This window comes from Capricornis sumatraensis, chromosome 2 (genome assembly GCF_032405125.1).
Source record: "Capricornis sumatraensis isolate serow.1 chromosome 2, serow.2, whole genome shotgun sequence".
Taxonomy (NCBI): domain Eukaryota; kingdom Metazoa; phylum Chordata; class Mammalia; order Artiodactyla; family Bovidae; genus Capricornis; species Capricornis sumatraensis.
In genome coordinates this window covers 12,143,973-12,164,809 of record NC_091070.1, presented here as the reverse complement: position 1 = coordinate 12,164,809, position 20,837 = coordinate 12,143,973, and the positions used below count along the sequence as shown (strand labels likewise).

Genomic DNA, 20,837 nt, shown 5'->3' with positions numbered 1-20,837 from the left:
TGTACAGCCCTACTATCAGCTGGCATTTCGGGAATTTCCTTATTGTTGCCAAAATTTAAAGATGGACACACACCGAGAGATGATACGATCAATGGAATTCAGCACCCTAGGATATGGTAAATTACTTTAACCTGACTATGTAATGAAGTGGAAAGGCAGAGTTGGGATTAAGGAGCTAAAATAGGGACTTTTGGGCAAGTTTGCAAATCGTAAGAATCTATTGTAGACCCAAACCAGGTTAGTAGCTGGACTTGTCATTTCCCAGGCTCTGAAATCTCACTATTCTTTCTTTCATCTTTTTGTGACATGGAGGACTCTTTCACCATATGGTGTTATTCTTTGAACTCAGGTGCTGCAGTCGCATCTGTGTTCCATCAAATTTCAAGGGGGCTGGTTGTTTTGGGAGCTTCTCTTTTTCTCTGTCATTGCTGATACTGAGACTGGATTAAAAACTGGCACCATTTAACTACATAGCTAAGTAATTGGTAATAAGAATGTGCTTGACAAAACTGTCTTGCAGATGAGAGTTCCGATCTCACCTGTGTTGCCTAAGGCCCTCAGCAAACAAAGGCCAAGATCTAAGCAGGATTAAAGAGCAGGATATTTCCAGTGGAATTTGGCAACAGACACCTTTTGTGTTTGCAAGGGAAGAAGTAACTGAAGGGCAGGAGGTCAACCTCCTCTCAGTTGTCTTTTCCTCTAAATTTCCAAGCGAACCAGTAAAGCGTGAAGTCCTTTCCACTAGCACCATGCAGCCTTGGTCTCCTGCAAACGCCTCTTAAACTAATAACCAGAGGTCAGAGCAGAAAACTTTATGAGTTTGCCCCTGGACCTAGGAGGCAAATACCTTGAGGCATACAAGCTCCATTTTACACTTTCATCATACATTTCCCCAGTACCTAAAACAGTCTGGTCAATGAATATGTTAGTCGATAGCATAGGAATCAGAAGATCATATTTATAATTATAACCAACAAAAAATAATTCTGATGAGAATATTGTCAAAATAGGTTCTACTGTAAACAAGCCTTCTGGATATCACCTTGGGGTTTCCAAGAGATTTTTTTTTTCCCCAAAAGATTTTTTAAAAGGCCATCTAACAGATGTTTCCTTTCTTTATATTTGAATGAAATTGTTGGTACCAATTCTAGCTTAGCACTTAAAAAGAACCACTTCTTATTTCCTACCCACATGGAGGGCATCCAAATCTTCAACCCATGATTAGAGACTTGTAAGATGAGTGTGTTATTAAATGAGCCTCACTTCATTCTCCCTGAAACGGAAACATTCCCGCCCCCACCTGCCCCCCAGTAGCTCCAACCCTTTTAATGTGGGTGGCCATAAAATAAATGCAACCAGAGTCAATTCAGAGTGAAATATACACGTTCCATATCACTACAGGGCTCTTCGAGGTCAGCCTTTAAGTGCTCTGGTTGTGGTGTGTGATGCTGCTTTTCCTTTGGGCATTGTGCTCGATTTGTGAAGTGGGGGCGGGGGGAAGAGTGGTGTGGGCTGCTAGATTCCCATCATCAACACAATGCTGGAAAAAGGTACTGGGTTAATGGACTGAACATGGTGTATTATTATCATCTTTGGCAGGTGTACTAGGAGATTTCTACATGTCTACTGAGCAGGTTGCTCAAACAGAAGTTCTAGATGATGCAAAATTAGAAAAGGAATTAAACATTCTCTGAGTGGATCGGAAAGGGGCAGAAGGTCTGGTTGCTGTGAGTGAGGAAATGATAAAGGAAATTTGGGGTTGGCCAAAAAGTTTCATTTGAGTGTTTTGATTGCGTCTTATGGAAAAACCCAAATAAATTTGCTGGCCAGCCCAATAGTTTGCAGGAGCTTCTCTTGCCTAAGTTTGAGTCACACCTCTGAATAACACTTTTTCTCCGTAGCAAAAAAACACTTTACTGAAACAGAAAAGCAAAAAACATTATTAGTCCTATTGGTCCATAAGTTTCATTAATCCAGTTCATGATGAAAAAAAAAATTGGATTCATAACTGTACATTTTTGTCCTATTGTGACTGATCTCATCTAGTTTGCTCCTGGTCATATATTCATTGGAAATATTGAAGGGAATAGCATTTTAAAGGTGAATTTACTTATTCCTCCAGATTAACTAACACTGCACACTTAATGTGCACGGACATAGATCCAGCTGTCCTAGGGTTTAGAATCTAATGAAGAAGAGAGATCATAAATAATGAAGTAAATGTATGTAAGTGTATAACATAGAATGCTGGGAAAGAGACAGCATGGTAGATACTTGAATTCTAAATGTAAGCACTCTATTTGATAGCTATGCGAGGCACAAGACACAAAAGAAAATCCTGCATGAAGAAAGTTTAATTCAAAATTAAGCCACAGTTTCAAACAGCAACATTAAAAACTAGAAATATCACAAGGAAGTGCACAGTTAATTATGTAACAAGTAGTAGTAAGAATAACGACTTCAGGATTTGAGGGAATAAAGTGCTTCTGATTAAGAATGATGGTTAGCGAAGGCTTTCAGAGTCTCAAAAAGATGAAGAGATTGTGACCAGAATGTAGTCTTTCAAGTAGAAGGAACAGCCTGGGGAAAACATCAAGGGCAAGAAGGCGCAAATATATTAAGCTGTTGTGAACTAGTCGGTAGGAAAAGCAAATGATACAATTATAAATGCAAGTTATAAGAAGACTTCAGTGCTTCTTTAGCCTCAGTTCAGTTCAGTTCAGTCGCTCAGTCGTGTCCGACTCTTTGCGACCCCATGAATCGCAGCACGCCAGGCCTCCCTGTCCATCACCATCTCCCGGAGTTCACTCAGACTCACGTCCATCGAGTCCGTGATGCCATCTAGCCATCTCATCCTCGGTCGTCCCCTTCTCCTCCTGCCCCCAATCTCTCCCAGCATCAGCGTCTTTTCCAATGAGTCAGCTCTTCGCATGAGGTGTCCAAAGTACTGGAGCTTCAGCTTTAGCACCTTCCAAAGTACACCCAGGGTTGATCTCCTTCAGAATGGACTGGTTGGATCTCCTTGCAGTCCAAGGGACCCTCAAGAGTCTTCTCCAACACCACAGTTCAAATGCATCAATTCTTCGGCGCTCAACCTTCTTCACAGTCCAACTCTCACATCCATACGTGACCACTGGAAAAACCATAGCCTTGACTAGACGGACCTTAGTCGGCTAAGTAATGTCTCTGCTTTTGAATATACTGTCTAGGTTGGTCATAACTTTTCTTCCAAGGAGTAAGCGTCTTTTAATTTTATGGCTGCAGTCACCATCTGCAGTGATTTTGGAGCCCCAAAATAAAGTCTGACACTGTTTCCACTGTTTCCCCATCTATTTGCCATGAAGTGATGGGACCAGATGCCATGATCTTCGTTTTCTAAATGTTGAGCTTTAAGCCAACTTTTTCACTCTCCTCTTTCACTTTCATCAAGAGGCTTTTTAGTTCCTCTTCACTTTCTGCTGTAAGGGTGGTGTCATCTGCATATCTGAGGTTATTGATATTTCTCCCGGCAATCTTGATTCCAGCTTGTGTTTAGCCTATCATATTAAAAATAGTCAAAAATGATGGTAGTAGCAATAACAGGAAAAGATAAAATTCATCACTGACAATGATCCTGGAAAAGACTTACTTCCATGTGCTTCTGCTGGAGTTCAAAATTGTTGCAGTTTCCTTGATAGGAAATTTGGAAAAACATATCACAAGTTTTTAAACTATTTGTGGATTTAACCAAACCATTCCACTTTGGAATGTTTATACGAAGGAAATTATTCTGAAAGCAGACAAAACTTTAGTTACAGGGTGCTTATTCTAGTTTCTCATTAACATTCTTATTTGAAATTTGATGGGGACTTCCATGGTGCTCCAGTGACTAAGATTCCATGCTCCCAAAGCAGGGGGCCTGGGTTCGATCCCTAGTCAGGGAACTGGATCCCACATGCCCAACTAAGAGTGGGCATGCCGCGACTGAAGATTCTGCACAGGTGTCTAAGACCCGATGAAGCCAAATAAATAAATATTAAAAAAAAGAATTGATCAGCATAAATCTCTTTCATGTTGACTTGATAATGGCTGTTATTCTCATCATCTCCTTGTATTAGAGGTATAGAGTAGTGAGATGGAACTTTGTAATATGATAAATATACATCATGAACTACCTTATGGCAGAGTGAAGAGGAACTGAAGAGCCTCTTGATGAAAGTGAAAGAGGAGAGTGAGAAAGTTGGCTTAAAGCTCAATATTCAGAAAACTAAGAGCATGACATCTGGTCTCATCACTTCATGGGAAATAGATGGGGAATCAGTGGAAACAGTGGCTGACTTTATTTTTCTGGGCTCCAAAATCACTGTGAATGGTGATTGTAGCCATGAAATTAAAAGACCCTTGCTCCTTGGAAGGAAAGTTATGACCAACCTCGACAGCATATTGAAAAGCAGAGACCTTACTTTGCCAACAAAGGTCCATCTAGTCAAGGCTATGGTTTTTCCAGTGGTCATGTATTGATGTGAGAGTTGGACTATAAAGAAAGCTGAGCCCTGAAGAATTGATGCTTTTGAACTGTGGTGTTGGAGAAGACTCTTGAGAGTCCCTTGGACTGTAAGGAGATCCATCCAGTCCATCCTAAAGGAGATCAGTCCTGTGTGTTCATTGGAAGGACTGATGCTGAAGCTGAAACTCCAGTACTTTGGCCACCTCATGTGAAGAGCTGACTCATTCGAAAAGACCCTGATGCTGGGAAAGAGTGAAGGCAGGAGGAGAAGGGGACAACAGAGGATGAGATAGTTGGATGGTATCACTGACACAATACATGGGTTTGGGTGAACTCCGGGAGTTGGTGATGGACAGGGAGGCCTGGCATGCTGTGGTTCATGGGGTCACAAAGAGTCGGACATGACTGAGTGACTGAACTGAACTGAACTTCAATATAATAATTTAGAAAATATTGCATAATATTGTAAGCTAACATTTAATTACATTGACACTTATTCATAAAAATATGGAGCAAAAAGTAAACTAATATATGAAAAATCCTATTTGGTAACACCTCTATATGAGTATATCTTCACTGAAAAAATATTGGAAGGATTTATACATTCCAATATGAACAGTCAGTGGTAGGATTACAGGTGATTTTGATTCCATATTATTTTGTAACATCTGTGCAATGAATATATAGTGCTTAAAACTTTTAATAAGTCTAGAAAAATGTTGTAGCAAACAAGAAAACCAGTGTATATTATAGATACGTTTTCTTAAACATGATGTGCCTTTGTGTGGTGGAAAAGGTGGCAGAATTTTGCCTTCTTCAGCTTAACATTTGCATATGATAAGCTGTTTCATCAATAAGTGAGTGTGGTATAGTGGGGAAAAAAAGTGTGATTTGGTGTTACTGGACCTTGGTTTAAATGCCAGCTTTACCTCTCATTAATGACCACCTCCTGAACAAGTTGTTTAATGTATATGAGCCTCAGTTTTTTCTTCAGAAAGTTGGGAATGAGAGGGTATATGTTTAGTGGCTAGGACAGCTCCTGTATCAAAGAATTATCCCCCATAAGTGAAAAAGAATAAAATATGGCTGAGTAGTTATCAAGTTGATGGATTATTAAAACACCTGTTTTAAATTTTCCAGTTTCTCAAGTAAAATTAAATGTGAAAGCTCAAAAAAAGAAAAAAGCCCTCTAAAAATATAAATTTGATTAAACTTCACTAGAAAAATGAGGTTCTCCCTCTGAAATGTTAATTGCTAAATATTTATAGGAAATTACATAAAGCAGAATTGAGGCCTAAAGAGGGAATTTTGACAAGAAGAGTGTGTGTGTGTGTGTGTGTGTGTGAAAGAGAAAGTTCATCCCTCTGATTCTTTAGTCAAATCAAATAAAAATGAAGCTAAGTTGCTATTTTGCAGAATCACAGGAAGCAAAGTTGAAAACTGCCAACCTTTGCTGATTATCGTGGTTTGAACAAACAGAACTTCAAGTAATTATTTGTTTGGTTTCCAATTACCTATATTCAATTCAGAGTGTTTCAATCCGCTTTGAAATTGTAGTTTCATAGTTTGTTTCGTTGCATTCAGGATGGTGGTAGGGTGAGGAAATACCTTAAAATACCTTGACTGTATCTTAAAATGTAGCTTGTTTAGAAGGTCCTTTAGTTAATTTCATTAGCATCTCTAACGGTAAGCAGAAATAGTTTCACATCCTGAAGCCCACAGGTATTTCCCTATAATCTTTTTGCCCAGAGAACTTTTAGTCCAGTTAGTAGGAGGCTGGCATAGGAGAAACAGTAGCATTCACATGATCAAATGGAAAATGAGGGTTTAGATCAAAACAAACAAAACAATAAATAAATAAAAGGAAACAGTTTTGAATGAAAAATTAGATGAGATTATTTTATTTTATTTAAATTGCAGTTGAAAACAAATTATATATTCTAGGAGGTATGGGCTTTCCTGGTGGCTCAGTGATAAAGAATCCCCCTGCAATGAAGGAGACGTGGGTTTGATCCCTGGGTGGAGAAGATCCCCTGGAGAAGGAAATGGCAACCCAGTCCAGTAATTCTTGCCTGGGAAATTCTATGGACAGAGAAACCTGGTGGGCTATAGTCCACGGGGTTGCAAATGAGTCAGCCATGACTTAGTGACTATATGACAACAACAGTGACTTGGATGTATAGGTGTGTGTGTGTGTGTGTGTGTGTGTGTGTGTGTGTGTGTGTGTGTGTGTGTTTGCATATGCGTGCGTTCAGTCATGTGCTCCTTGTTTTTTTCTCTTTGTGACCATTGGACTGTAGTCTGCCAGGCTCCTCTGTCCTTGGGATTTTCCAGGCAAGGGTACCAGAGTGGGCTGCTATTACCTACACCAGGGTATCTTCCTGACCCAGGGATCAACCTTGGTCTCTTCCATTTCTTGCACTGGCGGGTAGATTCTTTACCGCTGCACCACCTGGGGAAGCCCTGTACTTGTGTGTACTCGTGGGTAAGTTCATGTACAGGAATAAACACACAGGAACCCGGGAAAGGATGTGCCATCATTCCCTCCAAATGCCTGCTGCGCAAAGACTGGGAGTGAAATGTTCTTTCGATGAACCTTTTCTGCGTGGAAATGCAGCTTCTGCTCTCCGCTTGTTTTCTGTCTTCTCCATATTTAGACTTGAAGAAAAAGAAGTACATTTCTCCCTCCCTTCCATCCTTCCTTTTTTTTTTTTTTTTTTGAATAGACTGTCAAAATTTTGGCTGTGTTCAAAGAAAAGAAATAAAGCAAGCAAACTAATATGTAGCCAAGAAGGGAAAATAAGATTGCCACATCTTCTTGTACAGTGTCAACAGTTTTCTACCTTGAACAAAATACTTTTGTTCTAAAGAGAAAATGGGACTTTGAGATGTAGCACTATTATCAAACCATCTGTTGTGCTCCTGTTTTCTTGGAATTGATGGGAAATATACAAGCAACATACACCAAAACTGGCCCTCTGAAATGAGTGGCCCATACATTTGCCTGGTTTATCACACAGAAACATGAAGTATCGTCATTAAAGTTTCTATCTCTGGGTCTCATTTCCTCTTATCTCCCAGTAGAAATGTTGTACTGTCCTAACATTTGTAATTGAAAGCAAAGATAGATAAGAATTCAACCCTCTAGTCCCATTTATTGCAATTGTATTTCGATACATGGCTTAATGAGCTGTGCTCAGCCTCCTCCGTCTTCTTTGAAGTGGTAAAGTCCCATTGCATCTGTTCAGCTAATTTTATGCTGTCAGCCTGATTTTTGAGTTTTGTAGAAACCAAGGGTGCAAGTGCCCCTTGTGATCTCTAAATCTAGAATCTTGATTCACAGAAGTCAATGGAGACCACGGAACGAGTTGTCTTGGACTTGAGCTTCAGGTAAAGCATTCGGCCAGCTGTCACCAAATTCACCTTGCAAGATTAATTTGTCAGCATAAGGAAGGGCGGAAAGGACGTTGTGATATAGACACGTTAATAACAAAACAGCATTACATGTCTCAACACCTAGCTAGGGAAAGGGTGAGAAGGGGTTGTGAGATATTTTAAGAGTAATGCTAGTTTTACAAAGCTGCTTATGGGGAAAAACAAATACTGATGAGATTGTGCAAGAAATGCTACACTGTGGTTTAACAAGCACAATAAAGTCAAAGAAAAGGTAGTGTGAGTAATATATGAAGAAAATGATAGGGCTGTGTATATCTAAGGTGTGATCTTTAGTATGATCAGTGAAACCCCCAAAGATGTTTCACTCTAGCTGTGAAAAGGGTTCAGACCATGCTATCCAGTCTAATACCTTTTTTGACAATACTAGCTAGACATTCATCCCATTAATATAACATTTTGTACATTGTGGGTCCTGTTGAGTCTCTGTTGGCTTGAGATAGATCTCCTGAGCAAAAAGCAACATAAGTTTCTAGGGTATCAGGCAGTAATACGTGATCTACAACCTAACAGTACTTTGATCAAGGGGGTAGAGATTGTGCTCATCAGTTATCCCCCTGTTAGTCTGCATCCTCTGGCCTCCACTGATGCAAGGTTTGAGGTAAATAGAGTCGGATCAGGAGCAAAGTGTGTCACTTCTAGGCGGTCATTTAGACTCATATCCGTCCTTGCTCCACTCCTCTCTTTCTCTGCCTCCTCTTGGCTGAACTTTAGAGGTCTTGTGTCCTAGAGAGTCTTTCATGAAGATGAAGGCAAGCCACCAACCCATATTAGCACTTGCATGAGCAGGAAGTAAACATGGAATACGCGTGCGCATGCGTGTGCGTGTATGTGTGTGTGTGTGTGTGTGTGTATGCATGTTAAGCTACAGATATTTAATTTGTTCATATACCATAGATAGCCTATCCTGACTCTTGCAACAATGTAGGATTCTTTTTTATTGATCCTGAGATTTGATCATGTAACTAGACCATTAATTTTAATATTTAGAGACTGCAAGTTAAAAAAAGGGCTTCCCAGGTGGCTCAGTGGTAAAGAATCTGCCTACCTGTACAGGAGTCACAGAAGACAGGGGTTCGATCCCTGGGTTGGGAAGATCCCTTGGAGAAGGGAATACTACTCCATCCAGTATTCCTGCCTGGAAAAATCCCATGGACAGAGGAGCCTGACAGGCTACAGCTCATAGGGTTGCAAAGAGTCGGACATGACTGAGCGACTGATCACACCCGCAAGTTATAAAACAGCTGTGCCAGTCTCAGAGGAAAATGAAAATTCTTGAAGTTCTTCTCTTTCTTGGGACCTGACCCTTCTTGGAAACCTCTGAAACCAGGCTTCCCCGCCAGTACACATCAGCTTGCAACACAGTATGCTGCTGGGATGTCAGGCCCCTCAGCCTACGGTGGATTGCAGGGCTAGGAGGCCAGATCATCTCGACAGAGCATCACCAGCCGTGAGCAGTCCTGCCTGTGACTCCAGGATGCCCTGTGCATATCATTTTCTGTGTGTAACACGATGTGAAAAATGTAGAGACGCGCCATGGGTCTGGGTATGCAGGGTCACCCTTGTGATTACTCCTGTACTCCAGGTCTTCTTTTCTTAGTCTCCATTCTCACTTAGGTCCTCTCCCAAGCACCTTATTTTCAAAAAAATTAATAAGAACTTATTGCAACAATTGGCAGTAAATATCGGTTGAAAAAATAAATAAACCTGCAGGCACTCCTGTATACCTCCAGAGGCCCTCTTTTGAGGTCTCTCATCTGTACATGGGGGAGAGAGTTTCCTGGCAAATATTAAAATCTTCCTAAGTAGAACATCCCATTCTGTTCCTGAATTTTTGTCTTGAAAAGAGAAAACCTGAAATGAAAGCCTACTGCAGCCTGGGCTGTCTCTCTTAGGATCACCCAATCTTTGTTTTCCCTTGGAAAGCAAGGTGATCAAACCAGTCAGTCTTAAAGGAACTCAACTCTGAATGCTCTTTGGAAGGACTGATGCTAAAGTTCCAATCCTTTGGCCACCTGATGTGAAGAGCTGACTCATTGGAAAAGACCCTGATGTTGGGAAAGATTGAAGGCAGAAGGAGAAGAGGGTGACTGAGGATGAGATGGTTGGATGGCACCACCAACTTGATGGACGTGAACTTGGGCAAACTCTGGGAGGCAGTGAGTGACGGGGAAGCCTGGCGTGCTACAGTCCATGGAGTTGTGAAGAGATGGACACACATGGTGACCAAACAACAAAAACAGTCTTTGTTTATCATAAGAAACTAGATTTTAATAGTCTCTTATATTTATCAAATGTTTATGTCATTCCTGAATCTCTATGTTTCACATATATTAGTTTACTTATTTCTCAACCCTAATGAGCTAAATATTGTTTTCAATCCTTGTTTTACAGATTAAAACAAACAAACAAAACTGAGAAGCAGATAACTTACGAATCTTGCTCATGATTGCATAGCACTACCTAGCAAGCGTCAGAGCTCACATTCAGAGCAAGAAGCCCAATTCCAGGCTCTGAAAGACGATGCTGTGCTATCTCCTCTCAACAGGCTGAAGGTGAAGTTCCCAGCCTACGATTTTTGTTTCATTTGGTGTAAAAGGTCATCCTCTATCCTAGTGCCAAAAGTCACTTCAAAAGGAAACAGCTCTGACGATCAACAATTGTTTAGAAGGGGTGTGATTTTGAGTTTTAAGAGTTGACCTTAGTTCAGCTCAGATCTCCTGTTTGATAGTCAAAGTTATGCTGTTATCCCCTAAAACGGATAACCTACTCCGTCACCACCTCTGTGACGGGTGACTCCATACTCACATAGGAGTGCTTTGTCATCAGAGAAATGGTAAAAATCCGCCCAGCACGTCTTGTGTTCTATCCCCCCAAATTTGGCATATTGGTCCTCTTTGGAAGGTTCAAAACCTGTAAACTTCCTCACCACCCCAATCATCCGTGGCACACCAATAATAATTATGCTTCCCAACAGTGAAATAATGTGTCCATTCGATGAATAATAATGGCTGCACGTTAAAAGTGGCCAAAGAGTAGATAATGTTCTAATTAGCCAGAACTGAGAAAACAACTCTAGTAAAAATTCTCAGCTTACTTAATGCTTCGTAGTAATTAATAGTAATTGATAACAACTTGTAGCAATTAAGATCTAATATATGTACTTAATTTGCAAGTGTCCTTACCTTTGTTCATCGAATATAACAGTCTGGGACTGGGGACTCATGCTTTTCCCTCTTCTACTGAGAAAATTGTTAAGGCTCTTACAACATGTCATGTTGTTGCTGGAAGAGAGTTTCAAGATCCTTTTAGCGTACTGCAGCGCACCCTGGATGAAAACTCTGAAGCTTAGAGAAGTCTACTCATGTATTCAAGTCACTTTTCAAGCCATTGGCAGGAACGTTGAGTGGCATCCCTGGGTCAGCTACTCGATTTGTGAACAGGGCTGGCACGTGATATGGTACAGTATATGGTGTTTTTGTCCATATAAAAAATTACCTTTGCTTTGTCGCAAGAGGCCTGGGGTGCAAGGACTCTAAAATTGATAATCATGTCAAGTTAATAAATTAAAAGGGGTTTTATGTCTAAAACGCCCAACACTTTGTTTTATAGGTATAGTTCTCCTCTCTACTAGACACTGTACCTGTAGAAGAAATAAATGAACATGCAAAGCTAACCCCTCCACACTCTGTTTGAACTCTTTGAATGACACTGAGCTCAGAACTTTGCATGGCTTTTTATGTTAACTCTGTAAAATGAAAGGAACTTATGTGAATTCTATTCAGAGTTTAAAAACACAGATTTATGGAGAGCCGCAGATCAAGCAAAAGCATGGCAGTGTTTGGAAAACACACACACAGAAGATAAAGGAAAACTATGGAAAGACCCTGCCGCCAAGAATGGCTTGTTAGCAGTTGAAAATACCAAGATATGACTGTATAATGGAAATGTAGCAATGATCATTTGGGCAAAAACACAATTTGCATGAAAATGAATCAGGAAATGTCCTGGAACACCAGAAAGATGAAAAACTCTAGGATCCTGCAGGGCATGTTCACGTTGCTGAACATAAACCACATGATGGATCTGCCCGTAGTCAGACAGCCTGGAGGAAGCATGGATCCCTTTCAGGGCATTGACATTAGAGATGCACTATGGCAGATAAGGACTGTCCACGAGGCAAGGGGTAAACAGTGTGCTTGCCAGCATAGGCAGAAGATGGAGGAGACGCAAGTTCGAACCCTGGGCCCGGAAGATGCCCTAGAGGAGGAAATGTCAAGTCACCCCAGTATTCTTGCCTGGATAATTCCATGGACAGAGGAGCCTGGTGGGTTATAGTCCATGAGGTGGTAAGGAGTTGAATATGAATGAGAAGCTGAGCATACACACACGCGCACGCACACACACACACACACACCCCGCAAGTAATCTTACCTTTAAATGAAGAATGAATAGACAGATAGATAAATAGATAGGGATGGCTGTGTAAACTGTCTAAGTGATTTCCCAGCTCTATTTTTGATATCTGTTTTATTCTTTCATTCCCCAATAGGAAATTCATTAAAGGGAAGAATGCCCCTTAAATTGTACTCTGCTGTACCCTGGAGGAACACCTGAAAAAGTTAATAACAAGCCCTTGAGATTAGGCAAGTGGAGAGGAAAGAATTATGAAATAAAACAAAGCAAAGGAATCGTGTAAACAAATTAATTGTCTGGAAGTGAAAAGCACGTTTGTAATTTTGCCCTTGTCGAAGGAAAATTGGAGTTCATTATGCTCACTGACTGATTTAAAAGCTCCTTCTCACACAGCGTCACCAAGAGAGGGAGTGTAGTGGAGTGCAAAGACTGAATCGGTTGCAGCGTCAATTAAAATAGAAATTCATTACTGAAACCTCCAGAGCAAAAGGTTGAGGCTTTATGCTTTATGCGCTGAGGATGGAGGGAAGTTTTTCTCATTTTATTTTCAGGTTTCTTTTTTTTTTTTTTTTCTTTCCTCTTCCAAATTGAATTTGAGGACTTTTGTTTTGAATTTCCAGTAGTGGCTATTATACCATTTTGTTACAAATTGTGTTATCACCTGTCATGCATTAAGCACATTCTCTGTGCAAGCTCTAAGTTGCTTCAGTCATATTTGACTCTTTGTGACCTTATGCACCATAGCCCACCAGGCTTCTCTGTCCATGGGATTCTCCAGGCAAGAATGCTCGAGTGAGTTGCTATGCCCACCTCCAGGGGATCTTCCTGACCCAGGGATTGAACCTGCATCTCTTAAGTCTCCTGAATTGGCAGATGGGTTCTTTACCACTGGTGCCACCTGGGAAGGCTGTCAGTATCACGTGAGAAAACGGAAATTCCTGGAGGTCAGCTGCTGAGTGGTGACACCCACGAGCTTAAGACCCGGTTGGCCTGGTTTCTGATCTTTCCAGGACACCATAGAGACTTGTAAGGTAGTTCCTCTGTGCTGAGTTAGGGATGCGCATCGTATGCGTCCAGAATGGACATTGCACATTCAAATGCAAGCAGTGTGCTTGCAGGAGCTCAATAGGGTTACAAAGAGAAAGGGATACATGCAACACAGCCACCCACTGCACGTGGGACCCTTGAGCTCTGCAAATGCACAGAAACTCCCCTGGCTTGGCTTGCATGTGCTTTATTTGAGGATTATATGTTTTAATTTGTGACAGTTGCTATTCTAATGAATATAAAGTCTTCCCAGGCTCCTGGCAAAATCGTAGGCTCCCCTGATGTAGACCACATACCCTTAAGTGGATTAAAAAAAAAATTATAAATAGGATTTTTTTTCAAGAGTGAAGAAACAAAAAACAGAGTTCTGAACAAAAGGAGCTGTTCATCCTTCCACGCATTCATTCAGCCCACATTTACTATATGCTGAACACCGTGCCTGTAAATCTTAGAGCTAAATGGCATGGACCCTCCCTGCAAGGTGTCACAGCCCAGGTATGTTGACAAACAGGTACATTAGGGTTACAGCACAGCCAGGACAGAGGAAAGCACAGGCTGTTATGGAAACACAAAAGAGGTCATGTCAATCAGACTGAGGCAGGAGGTCCATGAAGACTTTCAGGAGAGATGGTGTTGGGACTGAGTTTTGTAGATGAGCAAGAGTAGAGAAGACAAACAGGGGAAAGGACATCCCAGGCCAAGCGATTAGCACGGAGAGACGTGAGTGGTTCTGTGTAGTTAGGGAAGGGGTCTGTTCGTTTCATAAGGCTGTCATGACAAATTAACGTCAACTTAGTCACTTAAATTAATTTTCTCACCGTTCCAGAGGTCATCTATCTGAAATCAAGGTGTCAGCCAGTTGGTTCCTTCTAGAGATTCTGAGACAGATCTTTTTCCATCCTTCTCTTGTAGGTTAGTAGACACATCCCTTCGGTCTCTGCCTCCATCTTCAAATCATCCTCTCCTCGGGATTTCTCCTTTTCTGCCTGTGTCTTCTTTCTTCTTATAAGGACGCTTGTCATTGGATTAGGACCCACTTAGATAATCCAGATGATCTCATCTCAAGATACTTAATCATCTCCTCAAAGACCCTTTTTTTCCAAATAAGGTCACACACACTCACACGTTCCAGGTTGGCACACCTTTCGGAGAGCCACCCTTCAACCCACTACAAGTGATAAAGATCAATCAGTGACCTGATGTCGTAGGAAAGAAGCATGGCCCTCTCCTGCAAGCCCCTGTGTTCCTGCGAAGGTGAGTGGGCTTGATCTTGAAAGAAACAGGAGTTCCCTGCAGTTGTAATAGTGCAGCTGGCATCTATCTCTGGAAAATACTTAATTATACTGTTAATGTCTCCAGCCAAAGAAACCAGCAGTAGTTAACTGCTTTGTGCTTGTTACTGGTTGCAGAGAAGACACTGTGACGAACCATAGTGTCTCAGCTGCAGGGCGTTGGAAAGAACCTGTTAATATTGTAAGATTTGGACTTTGGGTGGGTGATTTGGAGGGGAGTCTAAGAAAGCAAGTTTGCGCTAGATGAAACACTGAAAGCAAGGGCAGTTCTAAAAGGGAGCCCATCAATACATCCTCTCTGTAGGGGAAACCGACTAGACTGTGGATGAAAGGGAGAGTGTTAGCTGCTCAGTCATGTCCGATTCTTGCCACCCCGTGGACTGTAGCCCGTCAGGTTTCTCTCTCCATGGGGTTTCCTCAGGCAAGAATACTGGACCGGGTTGCCCCTTTCTTTTCCAGGGGATCTTCCCGACCCAGGAATCAAACCCAAGTATCCTGCATTGGGTGCACATTCTTTACCCATCAGGACTATAGATACAGTGTATCAATACTTGGTAAAGAAGTAACAGTCACCAACCAAAAGAGGGGAATGTTAGGCATTTTGTGAATGAAGTAGTGACTTTGTTTCTGTCTTTGCACAGGCAAAATGAAGGAGTGGCTTTGTTTTGCCTTGGTTTATCGCTGTCTCAGAGTGACCATGTCTGAGATCTGCGTTCTGTCAGGTTGCTCATGTCCAGAAGGAGAATGGTGTGGTCTAGTTGTGTCAGGGTCACGTTCCAGAGGTTGGCAGCGACTTTGTTTTTCTTTCTCAATACCAAACTAGGAAAACAATCATGGCTAAAATTTTAGCAGTCGAAATGAAGTACATCAAACAAAACATCCGACTGTCCCTTAAAAGCTACAATATAAGTCACAGCATTTTCTGAAAAGAGCTTCCATAACCCTTGCTTACGGGAGCATCCTTCAGACTTAATTTATTTCGGAGCCACCAGTTGGACAGCATCTATTTTAAAGACCAGGGGAGCTAGGTGAGAGGTATTCTGCCTGGCGTGCTCTTTTATCTACTGGTTGTGATAGCATTTTCTTCAGTTTCCCTGCAGAGCCTAACCCAGCCACATCCCTGAGAAGAAAGAGCTGAAAGTCCCCTATTGAAGCCTCTCCCTTCCTCGCGCGGGCTGCTCTATCTATTTAAATATGATAAGTGAGTCATATGCAGCTCTCTTTGATGAAAAATAAACAAGGGAAAGAATCCCAAACACTCCTGTGGCAAAGGTCCATTCAGAAGATACAGCCTTCTCAGTTAAGAGATTTATCTTTTTAAAGGAGGGCAGAAATAGGAAAGGGCTACAGAAGGGCAGGAAGAGCCAACAAAACAAAGCAGCAGGCTTCTCCGTGAGGGAAAATGAAAAACAAGTACCCTTTTCAGTCCAGCAAGAAAAAAAAAAAAAGAGTACAATATTATATAGCTGGTGCTCCTAGGAATGACAAACCGCAAAGAAGAGGCTTTCCCCCACACTCTCAAGGAGAAAAGGGGCTCTCTAAAATGAAAGCCAGAGACATTCCATTGAAAGGACATATTTTCCCCCCTCTAACTTATAATTAGCCCAGGAGGCTGGCCTTTATAAACTTTTATCAAAGGAGTAGCTCAGCACAGTGAGTTTGGCTGGTAATATTCATACATATAAGCACTGGGATATCCATTATAAATGCAAGCCAGCTGTCATCTTCTGAGGTGTCAAGTGATTGCCAGTTCCGGTCAAGAAGAAATGATTCCTCTGTCTTCATCAGTTATATTACTTATCAGTGGCAACATGGAGATTTGACACCTTCAATGACATAGCTCAACATCCTGTTAAACTGATCAGAAATCCAGTTACATGCAGTAGCTTCTGAGATCCCAAGCCTGTTTCCCTTTTGACATTCTGTTTGGATCAAACCCAATGGTAGAAGTGGTTTGTGAGGCTTCCCACTGTCCATACGTTTCCAGATCAGCTTGTTAATCCCTGACAGAGAGATGGATGTGTTAACAGCTTCTGTGGCCCGAGGTTTCCCTGGTGGAGATGCCAGTGGGCCGTGCGTGCTCCTTGGGTCTCAGGGTGATGGGCTTGCCTTGGCTGTGACTGACAGTGTGAGCTCGAGGGTTGGCTATATTTGGCAGGACATGGTTGGCACAGGCCACCTCAGACCTTGAAAACTTGGAGCTGATGCAGAGATGGTTAAACACATTGAAGACAGGTTGCCAACTCACATTTGTAGAGGGGCCAGACAGGTAACGTGCCTGAGGAAGGCCAGCAAGGTGGCTACTTCGGGGACAGCGACCACTCAGCTCCCACTAATTATGATCACTCAAAAATTTGAGTCTGTAGTTGCCAACTTTTTGAGAGAAGCCAAATGTCTGGTGTATATGATAAATCCTCTGACTTTCAAGTATTGGTGTCTAAGTCAAGCCTTTGGCAAGCCAAGTGAAACAGTTTGCCTTAAAATGGGCTGCCATTTGGTAACCTTGAGCTAAGGGCATGTTTCTTTGTTTGCTTCCTAATACTTAACAGAAGCTATGTGGACTCAAGTTTTAGGGTCTCCTTTAATCTCATCCTGAGAAGTGAGAGCAAATGATAGGCAGGGAAAATGAAAATACTTTTCAAATGTCAGTGTATCCCCATGGAGCTAGGGTGGTTGAATTAAGGGGTATAGCTGAACTTTCAGTGCCGTTTCCATAACTGAACAGTTAGTAATGGTGCCCTGGGGCAGGATTAAGTCACCAGACAGGCGCTAGATAATTGATACAGTAAGAAGACAGAGCGCAAGCTCTTTGCCTCTGAAAAAATTGTGAATTCATTGAGAGCACTGTGCTCACTTGCATGGTGTGCGTGTGTGCTCAACCTCTTGGTCGTGTCTGACTCTTTGTGGCCCCATGGATGGTAGCCCAGCAGACTCCTCTGTCCATGGAATTTTCCAGGCAGGAATATTGGAGTGGGTTGCTATTTCCTCTTCTAGGGGAACTTCCCAACCCAGTGATCAAACCCACATCTCTTGCATCTCCTGCACTGGCACTTAGATTCTTTACCACTGGTACAACCTTGGGAAGCCAGCATACATGGAACAATTAGAAAAAATAATGCCAAGATATTAATAACAAATATGCAAATGGGCTCTCAGAAAGTATGATTCAATTTCCTTCTTTAACAGTATCTCTTCTTAATAATGAACTTCCCAGGGGGCACTAGTGCTAAAGAACCCTCCTGCCAATGCAGGAGACACAAGAGATGCAGGCTCGATCCCTGGGTTGGGAAGATCCCTTGGACGAGGGCATGGTTATCCACTCTAGTATTCTTGCTTGGAAAATCCCCATGGACAGAGGAGCTTGGCAGGCTACAGTCCCTAGGGTCACAAAGAGTCGGGCAGGACTGAAGCGACTTAGTGCACACACACGCTTCTTAATAATGGTCCACAGAGAGGAGAGAAAAGCAGCATGTGGCTATGGGGTTTACTGGATGACAGCCGTTTCTGTTGGAGGAGATTGGATATTAGGAAAAATGAAAAAAAAAAAAAAGTTGGCCCTTCCTGATTCTGAAGTTCTGGAAATTATGGCACTCTTGAAAAATGATTCTTCCAAGTCACTATTTCTAAGGATGGTGGTGGTCGTTTCGTCGCTAAGTCGTGTCCAACTCTTGGGATACCGTGGACTGTAGCCCGCCAGGCTCCTCTGCCCATGGGATTCTCCAAGCAAGAGTCCTGGAATGGGTTGCCATTTCCTTCACCAGGGGATATTCCCGACCTAGGAATCGAACCCGGGTCTCCTGCATTGCAGGCAGATGATTTACCAACCGAGCTATGAGGGAATAGCTGTGAATTTTAGCAGACCTAGGAACTGAAAGCAATCGTGTTCGGAAGCAAACAGCCTGGGTCACCCGCTCAAAAACTACCATGTAGCCCACTGGTTCTTCGATTATGGTCTCTGGAATATAGCCCTCTGGATGATCTCATGGACTACAGAGAACCTCTGTTTCCCTTGGGAGAGGATGAAGCTTCAGGTAACCCATGTTTGAGGTCTAAAGGTGATCACAATCTCTGCTGTCCCAGGAAACCCTGAACTACAGGGTAGACCATCAGGACAGCACAGCCTTGGAAAGGTGTGTGACCCTTGCTTGTTTGGCTTGGTTTCGGTCTGTTTTTTCTCACTTGTGTGTTTGTCTTTGTGTTTTTAAGCCCCATTGACTCCTGTATTAGTGTTCTATTGCTGCTGCAATACATTACCACAAATTTCATGGCTTAAAATAGCATAATTTATTATCTCACGGTTCAGGTCCAGCTTCTAGAAGTCTGGGTAAAATGAAGGTGTCCTGGGGGAAGTTCCTTTGTGGAGGTTCTAGGGAAGGGTCCATTCCCTCGTCTTTCCCTGCTTCCAGAGGCCAGCTGCATTCCTTTACTCACAGGTCCCTCCCCCCGCTTTCACAGCCAGCAGCCTCAGGCTCAGGGCTCCTTGTGGTACCTTCTCTCTGGTTCTCTCCTCTGTCCCCCTTCTCCACTGGGCTCTTAGGGATCATCTAGGCTACTCTCCATAGTTTCCGGTCAGCTGATTGGCAATCGTAATTCCCCTATACCATGGAAGGCAACATAGTCACAAGTCTTAGGAATGTGGCCATGGGCATCTTTGGGGCAGCCATTATTCTGCCCACCACAGTCCCCAGTATCTCTGTCTGGAAAGAGTGTATACTTTTTTTTCACATCAAGAAATGGAATCTGGCAATTTGATTAAAATATGTTCAAATGCAACATATGACCTCTTCATCCACATTAATAAATGACTTTTCTATAACCTAGACAGTGTAATATTCAATAAAAAAAAAAGACCTGGGCTTCGTAATCAGACAAGCCTGATTCCTACTCTGGCATGTTCTAGCTGTCTAATAACTTCTGGCTAGTTGAAAAATTTTGAGACATAGATTCCTGTCTTCCGAAAGGGAGAAAAATATGTCTATGACTGTTTTCCTTAAATTAAATAGAAATAATGTGTCAGAATCATAGTAGAATTATAACCAATGGTATTATTATTTCCTGAAATCCTGAGTTCCATCTCAGAACTGTTGGGTAAGATCAGTTCAAGAAACCAAATTCTGTGTTTTTGTTTAATGAATTGCATTTAGTGAAAAACATTTCCCTCGGGTGTTTGTCTGATTTGTTAGCATATGTGAGATGCTTGAAATTCAAAGATGAAAAAGTGATTTGTAAGTGCAAAACAGTGCAGCTGTCCTTATCAATAAACAGGTAATACCATCCTTTGAAGACTGGGGCTGTGGATATCAGGAAAATAGAAAGATGGGTACCAAGAAAGAAGCCTCAGAGCTACTCAGAATTAAAGAAGATGAATCTTTACTGTCAATTTAAGTCTCCCATCTGCTGGTGCATGTGGAGGATAGATTTCCTTTTCCACTAGATTTACTTCCTGATATACAAGCTTATCAGTCAAGCAAGGACTATTCATCAAGTCATTTCCCATCGATAACGCTAACCTAAACAGGACAGGCTGTGTTTATTATTCACTCCTAAAAGGCCAGAGCTCATTGGCCACTGCTCTGGGGAGAGGAACAGACCAGGAGAGAGAAAGAGATGAGAGTATTCAAAGGAATAGCCGTGCACTGCAGTCAAGCTTGAGTGTCACAGAGGTGTAAAAACCAGGAAAAGCTCCAGTAATGGAAGGAAAGCAAACACTGATCTGCTAATCCCCTCATTTACTGACTGCCCGTTTGATGATGTTACTCTCATTTATTCATTCAACAAATGTAAGCTGAGTCCTCCTCGTAGACCAGGCCCGTATAAAACTAAAGAAAACATTATACCAGTGATCATCACCACCCCCTAGAAACAGGCACACACGTTTGCTCTGGAGTTACAAGAAATTTAATAACCTTTTGTTTCTGAAGACTGGATGCTCTTTAAAAACTATTAGCGCTGTAATCACGTGATGTAGCATAAGATTCTACAATCTTTTTCTGATAAGGCATCACCGTGACCAGCAATGTATTACAACTTTGGTCCTCCTTTGACACAATACAAAATCAAGGGACTTTGCACGTGGCCTCCAGAAATTTACCTTTAAAGTGGCAATCCTACTCATGCCGCACACATTAAACACACTGAACAAC

The 20,837-nt window shown here is 42.0% G+C and overlaps 1 protein-coding gene across 8 annotated transcripts in view; it reads left to right on the top strand.

Annotated features, from left to right (window-relative positions):
* NRXN3 (neurexin 3) overlaps window positions 1-20,837 on the top strand; it is a 1,763,013-nt gene that overhangs the window by 1,401,484 nt on the left and 340,692 nt on the right. The window lies entirely within an intron of this gene.